Genomic DNA, 22,336 nt, shown 5'->3' on the forward strand with positions numbered 1-22,336 from the left:
GGCGGAATGGAAATAGGATAAGTGGTATTCCTGGGAGATCATTTAGAAAGACTTCTAGGAATTCTTTTACTATGGGAATAGATTAAAGAGGAAGACTCTCGGTATTAGAGTCCTTAACTCGGATAAGGTGGTATAAGCAACCTTTAGAAATGAGTTTGTGGGCTCTGAGATAGGATATAAAGTGCCCTCTGGGTGATAAAGAATGTCCTTCCCACTTTATCACTGGTTCATTCGGGAAAGAAAAAGTGACCCTTCGAGTCCTACAATCTAATGTGGCATAGCATGAATGGAGCCAATCCATTCCCAAGATAGAATTAAAAGCACACATATCTAACTCTATAAGATCTGCTAACGTATCCCGGCTACCAACAGTCACAACACAACCCCTGTATACCCTCCAAGCAATAATTAAATCCCCTACCAGGGTGGAAATAGAAAAGGGTTCAGAAATTACACTGGACTCAAACCCAAAACCAACAACCATATAAGGGGTCACATAGGATAAGGTAGAACCGGGATTAAGTAAAACATAAACATCACGGGAAAAGATTTGTAACATACCAGTAACAATATCTGGAGAAGCTTCCGCTTCCTGGCGGCTGGTCAAAGTATATAATCGGTTGCGACTGTTCCTAGCAGCTGATGTGGCGCCCTTCTGAGGTGGGGGTGGTGCCGAAGAATTTGCCTAAGACTTTGTACCACCAACATTCTTTCTAGCAGATGGACATTCCCTATGAAATTGACCCAACTGACCACATGAATAACACACTATCAAGCCCAACTGACACCTTCCCAAATGATTTCTACCACAAGTCTCACACTGCAGAAAAGTATGATATTGCTGAGCCACACTACTCTGGTTCCATGGTTAGTCTAAAAACTCTGAGATCGTCTGACTGCTGGTGGTCGGGGTACTGTTGCGCTGGCAGTAGACTTCGCATTACCCAAATTCTTTTTTTCTTCCATTTATTTCCCCACTTATTGCCCTGATGCTGACTGTGACTCTGGTCGGTTGATATGGCATTTTTCGCTTGTCTTTTCACCTCCCTAGCTTCAGAGATCTTTCTCTTTTTCTCTTCTACCTGCTGCATATGAACGGTCAACCTAGAAAAGTCTAATTCCTTATTAAACATTGCCCCCTGGAACTTAAGCACCAGGTTATCAGAAAGGTTGGATGGAAATTTCCTCATCTGGGCTCTCATATTACTAGTCAACTCTGGTGCATAGTGGGCTAGTTTATTAAACTTCAAAGTGTACTCCTGGACACTCATACTTCCCTGCTTTAGATTTATAAACTCTTCCGCTTTGGCCTTACTCAACTCTAGAGGAAAGAATCGATCAAGGAAAACTTCCACAAATTTGCCCCACACTGTGGGCTCAACAGTCTCACCTTTTTTATCCTCCCAGTCAGCATACCACTGATTTGCAACATCCTTAAGCTGACAAGTTGCTAGTTCCACCCCTTCAACCTCATCCATATGCATTACCTTAAAGATCCTTTCCATCTCATCCACGAACTCCTATGGTTCTTCCTCTACCTTGGTGCCAGTGAACTTAGGTGGCTTTATTTTCATGAAATGTCCGACCCTGGTAGACTCAGACATAATAGATACAAACCCAACATCTTCTGATCGTTGAGCCTGGTTAGCTACCAACTGTGTCAACATATGAATAGACTATTTGACTCATAACTAAGACTCTACCCGACGCAATTTTGCAGACACCCTAGGACCATGAACCATGCTTTGATACCAAGTTTTTCATGACCCGAGTCAGGGCCCTAGCCATGATGAGCATCCTAAACTGTGAAGGCTCGAAACACCCTTCTCTATCTATTTGGCAATCATGCACATAATTCATATGATAAAAGGTAATGCAAAAAGAGAAATCTAATACAGAATCACGGTTAATCTGAATGTGATCATAATACTGAAAACTGACAAACAAAATATATCTGAATAATAATGTTTGACTCAGTCTGCAAAATCTCTACCGTGAACTAATCAAAGTTGTCTGAAAGCTAGGACAAGGCCCCCAGTAGACCAAAACCTAACTAATAGTAGTAATATGAAATAACTAGGCCTTCAAAATCTTAGAAGGCTCACCACTGTAAATTCCTATCTATGATCTGAAATCTCTACTATTTATCTGGACCCTTAGACTGTGCCTTAGAACCTGGAAGAAGGGAGGGGGGTCAGCACAAATGTACTAGCACGTAAAGCAATCCAAAATAGAGTAATTGAACATATATATATATATATAATACGTGAGAGCAAATTTTCATCAAAACATCATGCATAAAAAAGTTTCTGAAAAACACATGGGCACTTTCTAAAAAAATGTAACCTATTTGTAAATCTTAAACTCAGATCTATGTATTACTTCTAAGTTAGGTGGTATCCCCTACAAGTTTGATATTCCACGGGTGATATAGAATCCGCCATTGACTTGGCGGGGAAGTCTCCAACTCGAGTGTGCCGCAAGGGTTAGAGTTCCTAAATCTGATACACCACACGACACTTAAGTCAGCGTATAATAATATACCCGGGTCGGGAAACCAAGGTTTTGGGTAAAGAGTTGTCTAAACTCACACCTTCTTCGGAGAACCATCTAAGCTCTCTTTATGCCCTATTTTATCCTTTTCTAGACATGCATCATTCTAAAGTTCTAAAATATGCAAATTTGATAAAGTCTGATTTCTGTATTCGTCTATGTCTATTATGACATTTTTTGAGTTTGCTATCATCATACCAAGACTTGCAAGTCATGATTTTTGAGCCATAATATATACAGATAAATCTTTCATTTAAAGAAAAGCTTAGACCACCCAAAAACATGCAATTGATATAGAAGATTTCGTGTTCTGAAACTTAAGTCAAAATCATACAAAAACTTCATCAGCATATGGTGGTCTAGTGCCTTTAGCAAATCCATGCACTCTTTCATTACATGCATTATCAATATTAAACATTAATGCTAGATTCCCTCGTTAATGATTTAAAACCACATTTAAATCATAACAAGAGTTCAATCATTTCATATAGTGCTTTTCAAGAATGCATTGTAAAATAATTCGTATGCTATGAGAAATCTAAAAAGTTTATAATAATAGGAAATTCACCAAAAATCATGATCTCAACAAGAATTCATTCTTAAATACATGGTTTCATACATTTATATTCTCAAATTACTTTAGGGAAGGTGAAAAGACCAAAACAATGATGTTAAAACATTTAATACATGAATATATATATATAGAGAGATTCAAAAACTCCATTCTAAAATATGATTTTTCTATGCCCATGAGAATTTAGGAAAACCCCGCGTACCTCTATTTCAAAAAATAATGGGTGCTTCTTGAAGCGTGTGGATTGGGGATTCCGAATCTCTAATCAATTTTGAAAACACACGGTTGAATCTTGATTTATTTGGGTTTTTATTTTGAAACCCTTAGGAGTGTTCTTGAGAATTTTTAAATGAATGTGGATGTATTTTGCAGAAATGAGGACTGAATTTTGTGTTTATGGCTGAATAAGGGTAGGAAAAGGACCATTTTGCCCCAAAAATGGAGTGTTTAAGTCACTTTAAACCATTACATAGGCGCTGCATATGATATCGCCTATGTTTACATAGGCGCTGCCTATGCTATCGCCTATGTTTATATAGGTTCCACCTATGCTATCTCCTATGTTTACATAAGCGCCGCCTATGCTACCGTATATGCTTTCCAGTGGCCATGTGTGATTGGTTAGGCGGCGCATACTACTTTGAAAGGCCATAACTTCTTGCTCGAGTGCTGAATTTTAGAAAAATTGGTATCTTTGGAAAGCTAACTCAAAAACCTATCATTTTACACATAGTAGGCTCTCTAATTCGACATATAGGAAGAGTCATGGTCGATAGAATTTGACACAAGTTATAATGTCTACTTAAACTTAATTGATCAAAGTAGTTTTCAACTCGTCCTTGAGTCAAAAGACCTTTATGGTCTAAATTCAAGCTTGAATATATTCACATACTACACAAATAATTAATATGCCATAGTGGCATAGGATTTATGGCTTCAAGATTATCAACGCATCAGAATTATCATCTATATTGTATCCCAAAATGCGGGGCGTTACAACTGAGTCTTCAAATATTTTTATTACTTGTATAATTTCAGTACACCGTCATTCAGTCCTTGCTTTATTTTATACAAAATCTATTTATTTTTATGTATCTTCTTATTATGCTCCATGATTAGAGTTATCTTCGGACTTAATATCCATGCTATTACATGTATCTACTCCCATAGGTGATTCTTTAGTAGTAGATCGGGTGATCAAATTTTATGTTTTGACTATTAGAGATGGTAATACTTATGTGATCTTATTATTCAAGATATGTTGGATTTTGATGTGATTCTAGGCATAAATTAGTTATCCCTCTATCATGTGGTCATGGATTATTTTGCCAAGACTATTTGCCAAGACTATTACCTTATCCATGCCCGATATACCCATAGTCGTATGGCAAGGAGCTATTGGCCATGAGCCAACAAGGGTTATTTCTTATATATGTGCTAGGAGATTTATTTCAAGGGGTTATGAGTCTTATCTCACTTATATTTATGATACTATTGTAGAGAGTTCATCGCTTAACTCTGTCCTGTAGTTTGTGAGTTTTGTAATGTGTTCCCTATCGTACTCCCTGTTATTCCCTATGAGATTGAGTTTACTATTGATCTTAAGCCTAGATCCTAACCTATTTATATGACACCTTACCATATGACTCTTGTTGAGCTTAAGAAGCTGAATTCCTAGCTTCAGGATCTTTTTGGTAAGGGTTATATTAGACTGAGAGTGTCTTCTTGTGGTGCTCCTATGATGTTTGTAAAGAAGAAAGATGGTTACATGCATATGTGTATTCATTATAGGTAGCTTAATAAGGCAATGGTGAAGAACAGTTATCCTATGCCTTGCATTGATGACTTATTTGACCAGCTTTAAGTTGCAATAGTTTTTATAAGATTGATTTGAGATCTAGCTATCCTTTTTTGAGGATTTGGGGCTAGGACATCCCAAAGATAGCCTTTAGGACCCGTTATGGTTACCAGTTGTGTTTATGGATTTGATGAATCGGGTGTTTAAGACTTATTTTAATTCTATTGTGATTTTGTTCATCAACGACATCATTTTGTATTTGAGGAGTGGAGAGGAGCACACACAATATTTATAGATTGCACTCCAGACTTTGAGAGATCATGTGTTTTTCACCAAGTTCTCTAAGTGTGAGTTTTGGCTTAAGTTAGTGACACTCCTTTGACATTTGATCTCTAAGGATGGTAATATGGTAGAACCAGCTAAGATTGAGGTAATTTGTGACTAGGATAGACCTATATCTCCAACTGAGGTTCGTAGTTTTATTGATTTGGCAGTTAATTATTAATTATTCATCAAGGTATTTTCTACTATTTAAGAGCCTATGACAAGATTGACTTAGATAGAGGTTCCTTTTTGATGGTTCAAGGAGTGTGAGTTTAGCTTTGGAAAGGTTAAGTATTTCCTTCCCCCATCTCCTATTCTAGCTCTTCATGTTGAGGGTGAGGGATTCACCATGTATAGTGATGCTTTTTGTGTTGGTCTAGGTTGTTGTAATGCCCTAATTTTTCTGAATCGGAATGCTACACGGTGCTCGTGACCCCGAGGGACTACAAGCTAACCCATGACGGATATCTGTACCTGTACACTACATATATAATGTAATAATGCAAAAAACATGAACATGTACATGATGTTTAGTGTATAAGTGTTGACTAATTGACAAATGAGGAATATGGACAATTGTTGATTGTAGTATGGCATGGCTTGGATGAATTGCAATTGTATTATGAGAGTTAATAAATGATGGCAGTGAATTATTCTATCTTGTTTGAACTTTCCAGGCTTATGGGAGCATGAGATGGGTTGTTTACTTTTCAACTCTAATTGGTGTATGGAGAAAATTTTGTAGTTATGATTCTATGTGTTGATACTTTAAGTTATGTTATGCTATTATTCTGATTTATTTGCTTATTATGCACAGTGATGTCGGAGTTACTTTAGGTTTTTCTATAACTTGACTTAGATATGTTATCTCGGATTTTATCATACTTATATCACGATTTATCTAGTCAGTCGATAATGCCTACTGATTACCCATAGTTTTGTTACTCATACTACACTTCTGTACCTTTTTGGTGCATATCTGAGTACTAGTTGTTGTTTTTGATCGATGTTCATGCTATGTTGATATCCAGAGATCTGGTAAGCTCTTAGAGTCGTACTCACCTATTTCCTTCTATGTTTCTATGTTTAGTCTTTCATTTTGAGACAAATGTTAATGAATATTGTAGATACTTGAGTTGTTTTATGATTAGATGATCTTGTATGTGCTCTACCTAGTCGTGGGATGGTATTTATGTTGACTATCTTCATCTATTTCAAATACTATGTTTATTTCTAAGTTGTACTTATTGATTTCTGCCTATGTTAGGCATTTTCCACAAAGTTAATCCATTGTGTATAGTCTAGGTTGCAGTTTTGCTTAACTACTGGCAAGGTAGAGTAGGTGCCATCATGACTCGTAAATTTGGTTGTGATAAGTTGCTATCTGAGAAGGTTTGCATTATTGTTTGTAAACCAGCTCTCTGATATTATCCTATAAAATTAATCTGTAGGTATGGTACACATTTTGAATGGAAGTTGTGAGATCCAATGGAGTGTGGTTATGGAGGTCATTAAATTAATATAACAAGGAATGCTATTTTAGTAAGAGTAAAACACACCTTAAGGGACAATTATATGTACTATTTTAAAATATCACATGTTCGTACTACTCCTTGAATTTCTTTAGATTTGGAAAGGAGGTTATTGTTGTCTCTATCTACTGATCTCTTTAATTATTTTGTTGTCATGTTGACTCTTTTCTGTGTCTCTACACTCCAATTTTGTAATTCTTTAAAAAAAGCATTCACAACATAAATCAATTGATTTTTTTTTTTTAAAATCTCATCCTTTTTTTGAGGTGAATGGATAAACATGATTTTTATTAAATAAATAGCTAGATCGCTTTTGGAAATCCAAATATACAATTTTCAAACATTATACATTCTTTATGATCCATGAGTTGTTAGGGATTTGAGAAGGATGTCATTTCTGATGATCCTTACATCCACAGGAAAATTGTTAGTTTTGGAAAACTCCACTACTTTCAACTCTTTCCCATTGTCTTGGCCTTTTTTTTGCTAGTTTGGGCATCTAACTCTGTTAAATTCCATAATATAAAGGGATATGTAGAAAAATAGGCACCTTTTGCCTATCCTTTGTTAATTGTAATCCAACTTGCATCCACAAATAAGTAATTAGTTAGGTGAAAACTAATATGTGTTAATGTCACGATCAAAAATTGGTCCATGATGGTACCTACTATAACCCCTCCACTAGGTAAGTCAACACCCCAGCCATATACCAAAAGCAACTGCAAACATAGATCATAAAGAAGCTAAAATCAGAAAATTAGGCCACCACATATGGATACATACATAATAGGTACAAAAAATACATATATAAGCTCTACATAAACCAAAAAAAGGAAAAACTATATAAGATAACCTATACAAGAGCTACTAAGTACAAGAGCGGGTTATACAACATATAAATAGTAAAGTACAAGAACAAAGTGGGTAAGTTTGCAAACTCTAAGAGATCACCATGAATAAGATCAAAAAATCCTATGGATGACTAGAATAAAAAAGGATTACTTGGGCTAGTATCTGCATTATAAAAATATGCAAAAGTGTAGCATGAGTACCAAAACATAGGGAACTCATAGGAGTCATAAGTCATAAGTCATAAGTAGAAGATAATATATAATATATAAATTACATGTAAAATAGATAAAGCTAACCTAGAAATCTATAACATAATAGAGATAAAGTGAAATTAGTAATAATAATAATAATACGCACAACATAAGTATAAATGAGAAAGCTCATGCAATATGTGATAATGTAATGAAGTATGTGCCCAATATAGTGAAAAGTAGAACCTTACCTTAGGATGCAAGAAATCTCATATCAAATATGACCATATAGTAAGTAAATATTGATCGAATCTAAACTCCAATCAAATAGTAGAAACAAACTAGAATGTTACCACTGACTAGGAGTAAAGGTGGTACATTCCTCTAAAATGTTGAAATTTAGTGATAAAAGTGGTACGATCCTCTCAAATCTTAGACCATTGATTTATGTTGGATAGTTCAGTTAAAAAGACAAAAAATTAATATATTCCCTTAGGATCATAACAATATCAATGTATACGATATAATGAATCCATGTGTGCTAAAACAGACACACATATATATACACAAAATAATGAAAACCATCCTCCATACTATGAGCATGCTAACCTAGAGTCTATTTAGTCCGAACTCACAGCCTTAGGCCCATAATCTCATACAAATTAAAATTATAGAAAAATGATATAAAGGAGAACCAATTTGACAAGAACCACTCTACCATGAAATACTACTACAACATAAACCAAGGATCCCTAATAAACTCCTATTATTATGATAAGCTCCCAAATCTAATGTTCGAAGATTTATTCTAATCTAAGATCCTCTATATAGTCAAAACACATTAAAAATTATTAAATAAGCCTAACACAACCCTACAAATACCATAACCAACATGTAATTTATGAGATATACTACCTAATAAAGCTATGTAGAAAGAGAGGGTGTAACATACAAAAAAGCCAGCCGATAAGAACTAGAATTGGCATGTGAAAGCTTTTTCCTTTTGTACAACCTTAGATTGTTCTCACACTATCAAAAACGTAACCTACTTGTCAAGATGATAAAAATGATATTTATATCACAAATATATGATTTGGGCCAAAATCCAGACAAAATTTGGCCCTTGGGGCATGATAACGAGAATAGAAATTTCCAATGCAATTACCCTCCCCCATGGGTAAGAATTGATGCCCAAAATTTAGGTTAAATTGAATATAATTTTAACCTCAATTGGTCTAAAAAAACTTTCTTTGATGGAAGAAATACCAAGAATTTCACTATACTATTCATATATTTGTAGATGGAAACTACACTAGGAGGGAAGGAACATAATGATAAAGGAGTTGGACTATAATGCCCCGAGTTTTTGGTCCATGGAAATTTTTGAAATTTTATCCTCACTGTCCTAACTATGACTCCCCTGACGAGTCGTAGGGAGTCTTGATGGGTTTTCGGGACTCGGACGCAACTTAATTAGAACAAGTGTCTTAGTATTTGGCTATGAGTATGAGAGGCTCTAAACTAGTCTTCAAAACTTCTTATGGGTCAAAAATACCAAGTTGTAAGGTGTCCAAAAAGTTTGTCCCAAGATACTATCTTCATTATGAATTGAGGCCACGAGTCGTGGAGACTCATGATGAGTCCTTATGTCTAAATCGTAGGGTGTACAATGTGTCATCCCAAATTTATTACTGTCTTGAGTACTAGAAATGGTTAAAAGTCATGAAGTGTGATTGCGAGTCAGTGTTTTGAATCTTTGTTAGACTAGTATGGGGCTTTAGTGGTTCTATCATTACTTTGACTCCTTGTGATGAGTCGTAATGTATCATTGCGAGTCGTATATTGATTCGTAGTCACTGATGAGAAAATTTAAGTTTTTTAAATTAAGGGTACATTGGACAATTCTCTCCTTACCCAATAGAAACCCATGTCCATAAAGCACTTAAGGGGGTTATATTTAATCCTTAACGTATTAAACACTTCAAAACGTTCTCTCAAATTCTGTCAAGCAGCCATACTTAGCATTTCTAAGAAGTAGGTTATCCAAGGGATCCAGGGTTGAAATCGTTTGGTGAAACTTGGTATTTCAGGCATTTTACTCTTCCCTCATTGTTAATTTATGAAAAGCATATATTTTAAAGCATTATTCATGAGATAGTTATGTTGGTTTGAAATCAAGGGTTATGGTTTTTGAATGCTTGTTGTTGAACATTAATATTCCTTTGTTTGCATATGACTATTCATGGTTTGATTATGGTTTTGAACTTTTGGGTGCATAGGTATGGTGAATGAACTATGGAATTGTGATTTTCCCCAATTTTTTTACTTTTGAAGTGGTTATGACCTCAAACCTATATTATGAAATTGGTTTTAATTATCTGAAATACGGGAGTTAAAAACTATTCTTCAACTATTGTATTATGATTTAGTACAAAATCTTATGGGGTTACGAAATTCCCCAAGCTATGTATAATTGAACCAAGGGGGTTGTGAATTCTCCTAAGTGATGATAATTGGTTTGATATGTTGATGTTACCTTGGAAGTGTAGTTGGTATGACGATACCAACAATGTATGTCTTAATGTGTAATATGGTTTAGTGAATGGGAATGTGTGATACTTGTATTAATTGGACTTTAATAAGGGTTTTATAGTTTAGGAGTGAAAGTGGAGGTCTCAAAGGATCAATACTGGAAATAACAGTTGCCAATGCGGGGTTCTATATGATCCGATAGTTTGAGTCCCCCCTTAGTATTATCGATTGATTGGGAGGTTTGAGTTCTTCACATCGTATTAGATAATTTGGTACTCGTGTCACCTTGATATTCCAGGAGGTTCAAGTCCCCTATAGTGCATATATATACCCTATGGTTCAGGCGGCCACCCAAAATAAGGCCCTACCAGCTGGGGGAGAGCTGGGCCATATAGCACGTGGGTGCCTTCATAGGTTATAATAGTTGAGCTTCACAATCCAGGCTAAAGGTTTTAGTGATCATATTAAGCCTTCTCCCCTATCCCAGCATGTGATTATATATATATATATATATATATCTATTTGATTAAGTGCATTGGTTCTTAGTGCTTTTGAACTATTGATCATGGCATTATGTTATCTTTATCGCTGAATTACATGCTAGTGTTCACCCCACTAACTATCTTTGGATGTTGTTTCCCAATGCTATTTGAGCATCGGAGCTATTTCAACCTTTCCTGTGCAAAATTATGTCGGCGAGCTTGGTTCGTCGATTAGTTGTGTTGTGGTGAAGTGGTGAGCTTCCATCCCCCAGAAGGCTTAGGCATTTCGCCAGCTTTCAATCTTAGATTTGAGTTGATAGTTACTTTCATTATCATTAACATTATCATTTTCATTCTAATTGTCATCGGTCAGAGTCGGGAGACATGTCCCGACCACGAATGGTTTTTGTTTGTTGTTTAGAAGGCTTTGTTTGGATTACTATGGATATTAGGTGATTTTGGTTGGTTGTTTGGCCGGTCACTGGTCATCGGTTACAGAAATGTTTTGAATTTCCTTACGTTTGTTGCATGTTATCTTGTTATGTGTTCAAAATTCATTGGACCTTGGGGTATGTTGTTTTTTGTTTAGTTAGGTGTTGGGGGTGATCTCGAGTTCACGTGGGACTTGAGATACCCGTCATGTCCAGGACCTTGTTCTATTCGTGAAAAATACTTACTCAAGGAGAAATTCAACAACTTCTCTAAATAGAAAAGAATCTAGTTCAAATAGACTTAGATAAATAAATAAACTATTGGGGAAGATGGTTATTTTAAACAACAATCACCTCTTCTAGGAAGGATTGGCCACTGAAGTGATGCCACATTAGTTGTGAATCTTCTATACAAATGGAAGTTACTTAGGTTCCAAGCCTTTACTAAAGCTGAGAAAGACCCATAGAAGAGAAGGCCGGGTGACATCAGTAGCTATTGTTAGTGCAGTCAGTCTTCTACATGAGCTGCACACAGAGGCATGTCAAGCTCCCACAAAAGTGGCAGTAATAGCATAGGCCAATAACCTAAGTCCAAAATGACCCCTCTTGACATATTTACGACCCTAAGAACATAACACAAATATGCTAGCCAACTAAAAATGTCATTTCAGACTTGACAATATCACTAATAGAGGTCATTTTGATGAAATATTGACCCAAGTCAATACTTGATAAATTTTAAAAAATATTTTTCCCAAGCACCAAAAAGAACTCTAAAAAACTTGATACCAATCCAATAGTCCCCCAATCAAAAATCCATGTAGTGGAGCTAATGGAACTATCAAAATTCCCATCCAAGTGTATTTACTAAGAATATTGTCTAAAGTCAAACTTCTCAACTTTCAATGCTCCACAATAGGAAATCTCACATAGAACCTAGTCAAAAGCCTCAAGAAATGAATTACCAATACTAGCAGACCAAAAATAAAACAAAAAACAATAAGAAAGACCAAAATATTTACAATACAAAAAAATTACGAAAATTTCTTTGATGGTCATTAAATCATCAACTACTAGAAAGGATGTTTTTCTCGAATGTTAAGGAAAAGAGAGTAACTAAAGGCTAAAAAATATAATGATATATAGACCGTATATCCTACTTGATCTCACAAATATTGTCTTTGATGGGATGATGCCTCCATTAAACTTTAACTAAAGAAATCTCCTTTGTCCTAAACTTTTTGGCCTAACTAGCAATAATAGCAACTGTTTCCTTCCAGAAGGTCAAACTTTCATCCAACTGAACTGAATATAACTAGAACATGAGACTCATCTGAAAATATATCCTGAACATAAATATATAGAACATAGGGTGAACATCCAAAGGAGTTAGTGGCAATGATAACTCGTATGCAATATTATCAACATGTAGTATCTTAAATAGGTGAATGAACCTAGGCTTGAGATTTCCTTTCTTCATAAATCTCACCAGGCCTTTTATGGGAAATACTAGAAGGAATACTCTGTCACCAATTGAAAACTTTAAGTCTCTCACACTTCTTCTCAATCTTTGTTGTATGAGGTCTCCCCTGAATCACCGAAACCCTATCTAAAGAATCACGTAATAGATTGGTTACCCTTGGTCTAACCTAAAAAATATCAAACTAACCCATTGGAGACCTATACCTCGTGTTATATATTAACTCTAATAGAGCCATATGAATACTCAAATGGTAGTTATTGTAGTAAGCTCTGCCAAAGATAAAATATGGTCCAATTGATCCTTAAAATCAATGACGCAAGATTGAAGTATTTCTTCCAGAACCTGAATATCCTGCTCAAATTGACAATAAGATTGAGGGTGAAAAAACATGCTAAGATTAACTCAGGTACCCAACTCAATTTGAATCAACCTCTATAATGTTCATAGAATTTAGTACAACAGTTAAAAAGAACAAATATTGGCACCCCACGCAGGTTGATTATCTCACAAATATCAATCTGAGCTAACCTCTCTTAAGTGTAAGAAGACTGAATTAGAAAGAGTGATTAAACTTAGTGAACCTATCAATAATGATACAAATATAATCAAAGCCCAAAAATACGCATCAAACTAAGCTCAATGTCCATAGCTATCGACTCCCACTTTTACTGAAGAATGGGTAACCTTTAAGTCAAACCCCTATACCTTGAGAGCTTAAATTTCACTAGCTAACAATTTATGCACTCTGATACAAAGTCATTAATATATATCTTCATCCTACACCACCAGTACTATTTTCATAAGTCCTAATACATCTTTGCTCCCCTTGAATAAATAAAATATCAAAAATAATAAGCCTCATTTATAATCCACCAAGTAAAATCTCTAAATTATCAATCCTCAAAATAACCTCTAAATTTATGGTCAACTTCATAGCCGTGCCCCAGAACATCTTATCCTAAATATCCCTCAGTCTCACATTCTCAAACTATTATGCTCAAATATGTTCTTATTGTCCTTTTATCCATTTATGAAAGAACCCACCCAGTCTCATAAATATCAAGTTAAATAAATGGTTGGCTAAGGAATACATGTCTAAATCCAAAGTTCTCTCCTCAGCTAACAAAAATGCCAAACACACCATGCTTACCACTTTTGTGTATGATTGGCCGCATAAGTGATGATAAGTTAGTGCTAAATTTTCCCTTGTAATAGAAGTCACTTAGGATTTTATCCTTTATATAAGTGAAGGAAATTCCACATAAAAAGATCCATCAAAGTTGAGAAAGGCCCACAGAAGCGATGGCTAACTAATTAGAAACTATCACTGGCACGACAAATCATCTACATGAGTGTCTCCACACAAGTTGGCTGATCTCTAAAGAATTTGATGCTCAAGAATCTTAGGAAAATATTCCAAGACCTGTATGACCCCCAAGGACTGGTTTGGACCCTATGCACATAAGTGAAAAATGTGTTTTCCAATTGGAAATGACATTCGAAACTCAATGGAACCAATGAAATGACTAATATAGGTTGTTTTGATGATATTTTGGCCAAATTCAACACTTGCTTAAAATTTCCAAATTTTCACCCAAACTCCAAAATTTATTCAAAAAATCATGTTACCTAAAGAAAACTTCCTCTTAACCTGAAACCTATATTCCTGAGTAATGGAATTGTCAAAATCCCCATTTGGGTCCATTTCCTTAAAATGTTGACAAAAGTTAAACTTTTAAATTTAAAGGTACAAAACAAAAAATATTGTTAAAACCCAAGTGAACGCTTCAAGAACCAAACCATCTATCCTTACAGACTACAAATACAACAACTAAGCCATAGGAAAGGTCAAAAAAAGTAAAAATGCATAAAACTTATGAAAATGACCTAGAGGGACATTATAGTTGACCTTCTTTGGTGTTCTTCTCCTTTCTTTCAATATCTCAGTTATTTTCATCTTGGATGCTCATCTTAACTCCCTCGGTCATGATAAATGTAATATAAAAATAAATATTTATAAAGAAAATTTGATATAATGATTTTTAAGTCAAAATAAGTGTTGAAAAAAGTGGTTTTAAAAATTGATTAGTAGAGGTCTCTGCCAATTTACCATGTCATGCACTAGGTCAGTGAAATTATTTTTTTCAAAAATTCTAAGGTATCTGAAACTTTTCTAGGAAGCTCTAAATATTCTTCAGCATCATATTTAAGGAGTTTAAACATGATTTTTTGAGAAATATTTCATAGCTCAGGATTGGTCCATTTGGACTTATTGCAACTAGGGTTTTTTGAAGTTGGATCTAATCTCTTGGTGCTGGGGAATTTATGGAGTTTCTATATGTACTTCTAATTTAAACTTTATAGAAATTTTTGGGCCCTCCTCAAATTTCTTCCCCAAATCATAGTTTCAAGATTAAATTATTTATAATAGATTAGACTTTTTTATAGGGATTTTGAGACTCATTTTCAAAGCTCACTTTAATTTTATTCTTTGAAATGGTCATCACTTGACTTGCTAGAGAATAATCTTTGCCTTTGTAATTTTCTAGATTCCTTCTCAAAAAAATTTCAGTAACTTCTATCTTCTTAGGTAGTATTACCGAGCCATTATGGTTCTTGTGTATACCATTAAAGAATGAATTGGGTAAAACTAGTTCCCACATTATAGTGTGTACTATTCTAGAATGAATCAGGTAAAACTAGTTCCCACAATATAGTGGAAGTTGGAGAAATAATTAAAGGGGTGACTAAAGTTGATAAAGGATGCCTACATATCCCATTATTAGGAATTTAGGTCATCACAAAGTTCAAGATATAAAAGAGAAGTATAGAAACTTCTAAGGGGTTGATCAAAGATAATTTAGGTAACTTGCATATCCCTTTCTAGGAAATTTAGGTAAATATAGTCTTTACAACATAGGATAGAGAAATTACGTTGTTTTAAAGAATAGGAATGATTATAATTGGAAAATAAAATTACTTGGAAAAGAACATAAAGAAACACCATCTTTATAAGCAGTATCTCTTCATGGAATCAAGTTGAATGGCTTAGGCCACTCCTTGTCCATCTATCTTACACAAAATCAAAATTTCTCCTTATCAAACATTGTAGACTATATACTATCTAGCCAATTTGGAGAAAACTTTTTTTTATATTCCCCATGTCAAGGAAACTTACTCTTAATGATCTATTCTCATATTGTAAATATAAGGGCTCGTAATCTCTTATTGAAGGTGTGAATCATTCTTTGATGATATAATTGGCCTTGACATGGAACACTCATCTAGTTCTTATCAATCAACATAAGTTATTCATAATGATTACAAAACCATTCATCATTAAGTATTTCATATTCTTGGATGGTTCGCAAAGATGGTATTAAAAGACCCTAGGTTTTGACTGTTTGATAATTTATTGGAATTCTGATCTCTGGACCCAATACGAGTCTTGGTAACAAGACGTATATTGGTTTAATAATAGTATGGTCCAATTGTATGATGTCCAATATTGGTTGGTGGGATGGATTTTGGTCACTGGAATGGGTATGACTTGGGGGTATAAGTCGTATGGTTGGATACAAATTGTTTAGTTCCTTCAATTAACCTTAGACTTCACAAATTAAGTTAGATATGAGTATGATTTGCTGACTAGGATCCGTAACCCAACGTACGAGTCATACCCAGGACTCGTATGATGGAAAGTATTTAAATCTTGTGTGATTCTATTCTTGCTAAGGATACGGGTGAAGGGTATGAATCTTATGCTGTCAATACAACTGGGGTAGGATGAGTCGTACACTGTACAGTTTTGGGTCCAAGGGTTGAGGCTTAGGATATGAGTGTTTGGGTACCATTCGTATCAAAGGGTATGATTTGTGAGGGTCAATCGTACCCTTGTGACGAGATTTAATGCAACTTAAGTGGGGGTAATCTAGATATTTCTCCACTTACCCTAATAAGGTCTCACAACTTCTATCTTTCTTGGGAGTATATTTACCCTATTATTCTATTCATTAATACTTAGAAACTCTTCCTAAATACTCCATAATTCTCTCAAAGACTTTTGGGAAAGAAAGCTAGGGTTTCAACTAAAGGACTAAATTGGGGATCTTATTGGTGGTTTCCCCCATATACTTTATCAATTAAAGCATGTTCTCTTCTCTCACTATTAGTTCCAACTAAAGCATTATTTTTATACAATGTTTTTATGATTTCATTGTTGTATGATTTTAGTTTTTCAAATATGATTTGAGTGTTTTGGTTATAAATGCTTGATTATGGTTTTCTCATGTTTTAGTTATACTTTTATATACTTTAATGATTGTTTTGGATAATTTTTTTCATGGGAATGTTTCTTTGGTAATGGACTTTGATTTTGGAAATACTATGCCCCCAGTTTCTTTGCTAAAATATGACTCATGGGTATGAGCCATAAGTTAGGGTATGAATGGTATAGTCCAATCATATGCTAGCCAGTGTTGGTTGGTGGGATATATTTTGGTCACTTGAATGGATACAAATTGGGGTATAAGTCATATGGTTAGATACGAATCGTTTGGTTCCTTAACTTAACCTTAGACGAGGTAACTTAAGTTGGATCTGAGTACGAGTGGCTTTCGATGAGCCATAAGCCAATGTACTAGTCATACCTAGGACTCATATAGTAGTCAGTGTTCAAACCTTCTGTGATTCTATTCTTTCCAAGGATACTGGTGAAGGTTATGGATCGTATATTGTCAATACAACTTGGGTAGGATGATTCATACATTAGATAATGTTAGATCAAAGGGTTGAGACTTAGGAAATATGGATATTTCCCCACTTATCCTAATAAGGTCCCATGACTTCTAACTCTCTTGGGAGGCCATTTAACCTATTATTCTATTCATTAACACTTAGAAAATCTTCCTAAACACTATAATTCTCTCAAAAGATTTTAGGTAAGGAAGCTAGGGTTTTAACTAGACGACTAAATTGAGGATCTTGTTGATGGTTTCTCTACATCTATATTGTCAATTAAGGCATATTTTATTCCCTCATTGTTATTTCCAACTAAGGCATGGTTTTTATACAATGTTTTTATGATATCATTGTTTTATGATTTTGGGGTTTTGGTTATAAATGCTTGGTTATGATTTTCCCATGTATTAATTATGCTTTTATATGCATTAATGATGGTTTTAGATAATTGTTTGTATGGGTATGGTTCTTTGGTAATGGACTTTGGTTTTGGAAATACTATGCCCCCAATGTGTTTGATAAATTGCCTTTAATAATGTTTTCATTGTAATATTGTTTTTTCAATGGGACTTATGCATGGTTTAAACTTTGTAATGGAACCCTAAATGATATGAATGGTTTAAACTATTTTAAATAGATTTGACACTCCTTGGTGGCCATGGTTTTGGTTAATTAGAAATCATGAAGGGTACATAGAATCTATTAAACCTATATATATAGTTGGCTATGGACAAAATTTGCAAGTATAGTCGGTAAGATGATAGCACTACTAATGGCCTTGGTTAATAAATAGTTAATGGATTGGTTGGTTGTTTGGTAATGGTTTTAATTAGTCAATAATGGCTGGGTGTGTAGCAAAGCCGTGGAAGGTGGAGGTCCAAGGAGGGCCCAAACTGGAAACTCATATTTACTGATGTGAGGTTGGTTTTGGTGATCGTGTGGATTATGTCATATTTTATATTTAGGGGATGTGTTGTTCTTCCTAGGTTTTCTTCCCTGGTCATATGGCATCACGCACTAGCCCTCTTTTAGCAGGGGTAGCTGAACCCATACTACCCATGGGTGGTTTAGGACAGCAAAGCTACACATCCTAGGTTAAGGTTTTAATGGCATTCTAAAACCAATTCCCTTTCCTGACATGGATATATATATATGTATAGTTTGTGTGCCTATGGTTAGTTTTACCTGGTTTTACAAATGGCAATATTTTATCCTTGTCCTAAGTTTATGGTAACGTTCACCCGCTAACCCATCTTTGGGTGGCTGTATACCCATGCTATACAGGAAATAGTCGTTCTACTTGTCCTACTAGTGATTGACTCAAGGACAGTTGTTGGATTAAAGTTGTAAGCTTCCATCTTTCCGAAAGGCTCTATTTCATATTATGGATTTTCTTTGACATTTTGATTTATTTTTGGATAATTGGTTTGGTTATGGTTGGGGGAATGTTGCAACCAGATCTTCTTACTCTTTTAGTTAGAGGCTTTGTGGTACTACTATGGGTTGGAATGGGTGGGATCGGTATTGGTGTCAGCCTTAGCATGGGTATTAGTATTGGGACTGATATCGATTGACGATATTGTTAGTTGTTCTATACTCTTTCATTTTGGGATTAATCATATTATGTTTTAGATCTCATTTGGTTGTGGCTTGGTTTCTGGCCCCTGGTTTGGTATTGGTTTGGCTTTGTGGTTTTATTAGTATGGTTTGGTGGACAAGATGATTTGGTAGGTTTGGTCTAAGAAAAGAATTATCCCAAAGTCAATCATTTTCCAATTATTCTATCTTTATATATGTTTGTTATTCTTTTAACTCAAGGTACGCTAATGGTGGCTGGGTTAGCTAATAGGGGGTAGTCCCCAGTCTTGGTTGGACTTGGGATGCCCATTATGATAAGTCCCCCGATCGAGTCATGTCAAGTTTGTGTCATAGACTTAGGTTCATGGTCAATAGGGAGACCACAAATCCATGTCTAGTAGAGTCTCTTTTAGGGGTGTGTAGCGTGCTACGCTCATAAAAAAAAAGGCTACAAGGCATTTAGGAATGTTTTATGTTCTTGGTATTCTATTTCCAGGCTTAGAGTCTAAGTACTAGAATTCTTCTCTAAACTTTGGTTTTTAAATTTTAAGATCATGCCTCAATGATCTGGAATACAAGAAAACTCTTCATTCCCATATGGGGATACTATTGATAGGGTACATCCTACTTTGGGGATTCATCATCGATCTTAGGGTCATATCGCTGATAGTTTTGGAGTTTCTCTTGTTGCTACTAGTCTTCCTCAGGGTTAGCTGACTTATACAGAATTTTGCCAGCCTATTCATACTATTGCTATATTGGTTATTGCTCAGGCTTAGTGTGATGCATCTGGTGGGTTGTCATCTGAGGCCACTAGGGTTGGTCTATTTATGAAATTAGATCCTTTTACATTTACTAGTGTGGAGGTAGAGGAGGATCCTCTAGGATTCTTTGATGAGATAGAGATGATAATCAGGGTGATATAGGATACTAATTTGAAAGGTGTAAACTTTACAGCTTATTATCTCAAGGATATTGCGTATCAATAGTATGAAGAGTGGGGTAGGGATAGAGATGATGTAGAGGAGATGTCCTTGTGGGATGCCTTCTCTGATGCTTTTTTGATTGTTTCTTTCCTCAAGAGCTGAGGAAAGCAAAAAGTAAAGGATTTTGTGAATCTTAAGCAAGGGAGAATATATGTCAAGGAATATGTCTTGAAGTTTCATAAGCTGTAAAGGTATGCTTCCAATTTGGTGCTGACATGAGAGCGAGAATGAGAAAGGTCCCTTTTGGGTTAAATCAGGATTTGATCTTTGAAGGAAAGAATGCCTTGATGATTAAGGATATAAAAATTTATAGGTTGACTATTCATATGTAGCAGGTAGAGGATGGGAAGAGAAAATAGGCAGAGTTCAGAGATCAACATGGTAAAAAGAGTAGGTTTCCTGAGAAGAAAGGTGCTTAGTCTAAGTATAGTTAGAATGGTGGTACATGGTACAAAAACAAATGGGGGAGTTCTGGATCCTTCTATACTACTAGTTCTTATTACCTAAAGTAGTTAGGTGATAGGCATCATCAGGGTGGTGACAATTTTTAGGTATCGGGTGTCCAATCTCAAGCGAGTGGGGGTCAGTCAATTTCTTCATGCCTTTCTTTCTGATTTTGTGATCACCCTCATTGGGGTTATTATGATTAAGGAAGGGATAAATGATTCAAGTGTGGCCACACAGGCAATTATCTTAGGGATTGTCCGATTAATAAGGTTGCTATGAGAGCAAATAAGGTGACGGTGGCTTCATTTTTTGCTCCTTTACTCGATGGTGTCACATCTACATCTATTAATGCTCCTAGTCCTAGTGTTGGCCAAAATATGTTCTATGCTTTGGTGTCCTAACAGGAATTCAAGGCATCACATGATGTTGTTACTGGTACATTACAACTCTTTTCTTGTGACATGTATTTTCTTCTTGATCCGGGGTCAACTCTTTCTTATGTGACCCCATTTATGGCTGTATGTATTGGCATTAATTCGTAGGTTATTTCAGATCTTTTTTCTATTTCTACCTCAGTAGGTGACTCGGTTATTGCTAAGAAAGTCTATAAGGGGTGTGTGGTATCTTTTTGTAGTAGGCAGACTTTTGTGGATTTATTTGAACTTAATATAGTAGATTTTAATGTTATTCTTGGGATAGATTAGTTACACTCTTGTTAAGTGTCCTTGGATTGTCAGACTCATAAGGTTGTCTTTAGGTTCTCTGGTGAATAGGTTATTAAGTGGGGGGTGGTTCCCTAGCTCCTAGGGGGTGATTTATTTCTTACCTTAGATTTTGGAGGTTAATCTTTAAAGGTTGTATTTAGCACTTGGTCTGGGTTAAAGATTCTAACTCGGAAGGTCCTTCTTTACAGTAAGTTCTAATGGTAAATGAGTTTTATGAGGTCTTACCGAGTGATATTCTTGGTGCTCCTTCGAATAGAGAAATAGAGTTTGGTATTGATTTGGTTCCGAAAACACATCCAATATCTTTTCCTCCTTATAGATATGCTCTGGCTGAGTTGAGGGAACTCAAGAAGATATGTAAGGATCTTTTGTATAAGGGATTTATTCATCCTAGTGTATCCCAGTGGGGTGCACCGATGTTGTTGGTGTGTAATAAGGATGGTTCTATTCATATGTGTATTGAATACAGGCAGTTGACTAAGGTGACGATCAAGAACAAGTATCCTCTCCCAAGGATTGATGATCTATTTGATCAGTTTCTAGGTGCCAAGTTCTTTTCTAAGATTGATCTTCAGTCTGGGTATAATCATCTAAAGATTAGGGAGGTGGATATCCCTAAGATGGCTTTTTGTACTCGATATGGGCACTTTGAGTTCTTTGGAGATATTGTTTTGTTTGAATAATGCCCCGGTGGAATTTATGGATCTAATGAACAGTGTTTTTAATTATTTCGTTGATCTCTTCATCATTGTGTTTATGTAACACCCCGCATTTCAGGCTAGAATGAAAACCATGACTCTGATGCATTGATAATCCCAGAGCCTTAAATCCTATGCTAATTTGGCATGTTTATGTAGTATGTGAATCCATTTGAGCAAGAATTTAGACCATAGAGGTCCTTCAACTCAAGGACGAGTTGAAACTATTTTGATCGTTTAAGTTTTAGTAGACATTGTAATTTGTGTCAGCTTTCATCAACCATAACTCTCTGTATATGTTGAATTAGAAAGCCTACTATGTGTCAAATGATAGGGCTTCGAGTTAACTTTCAGATGATACCAATTTTGCTAAAATCCGATAGCCGAGCAAGAAGTTATAGCCTTTTAAA

Source organism: Capsicum annuum, chromosome 9, assembly GCF_002878395.1.
Source record: "Capsicum annuum cultivar UCD-10X-F1 chromosome 9, UCD10Xv1.1, whole genome shotgun sequence".
Lineage (NCBI taxonomy): Eukaryota > Viridiplantae > Streptophyta > Magnoliopsida > Solanales > Solanaceae > Capsicum > Capsicum annuum.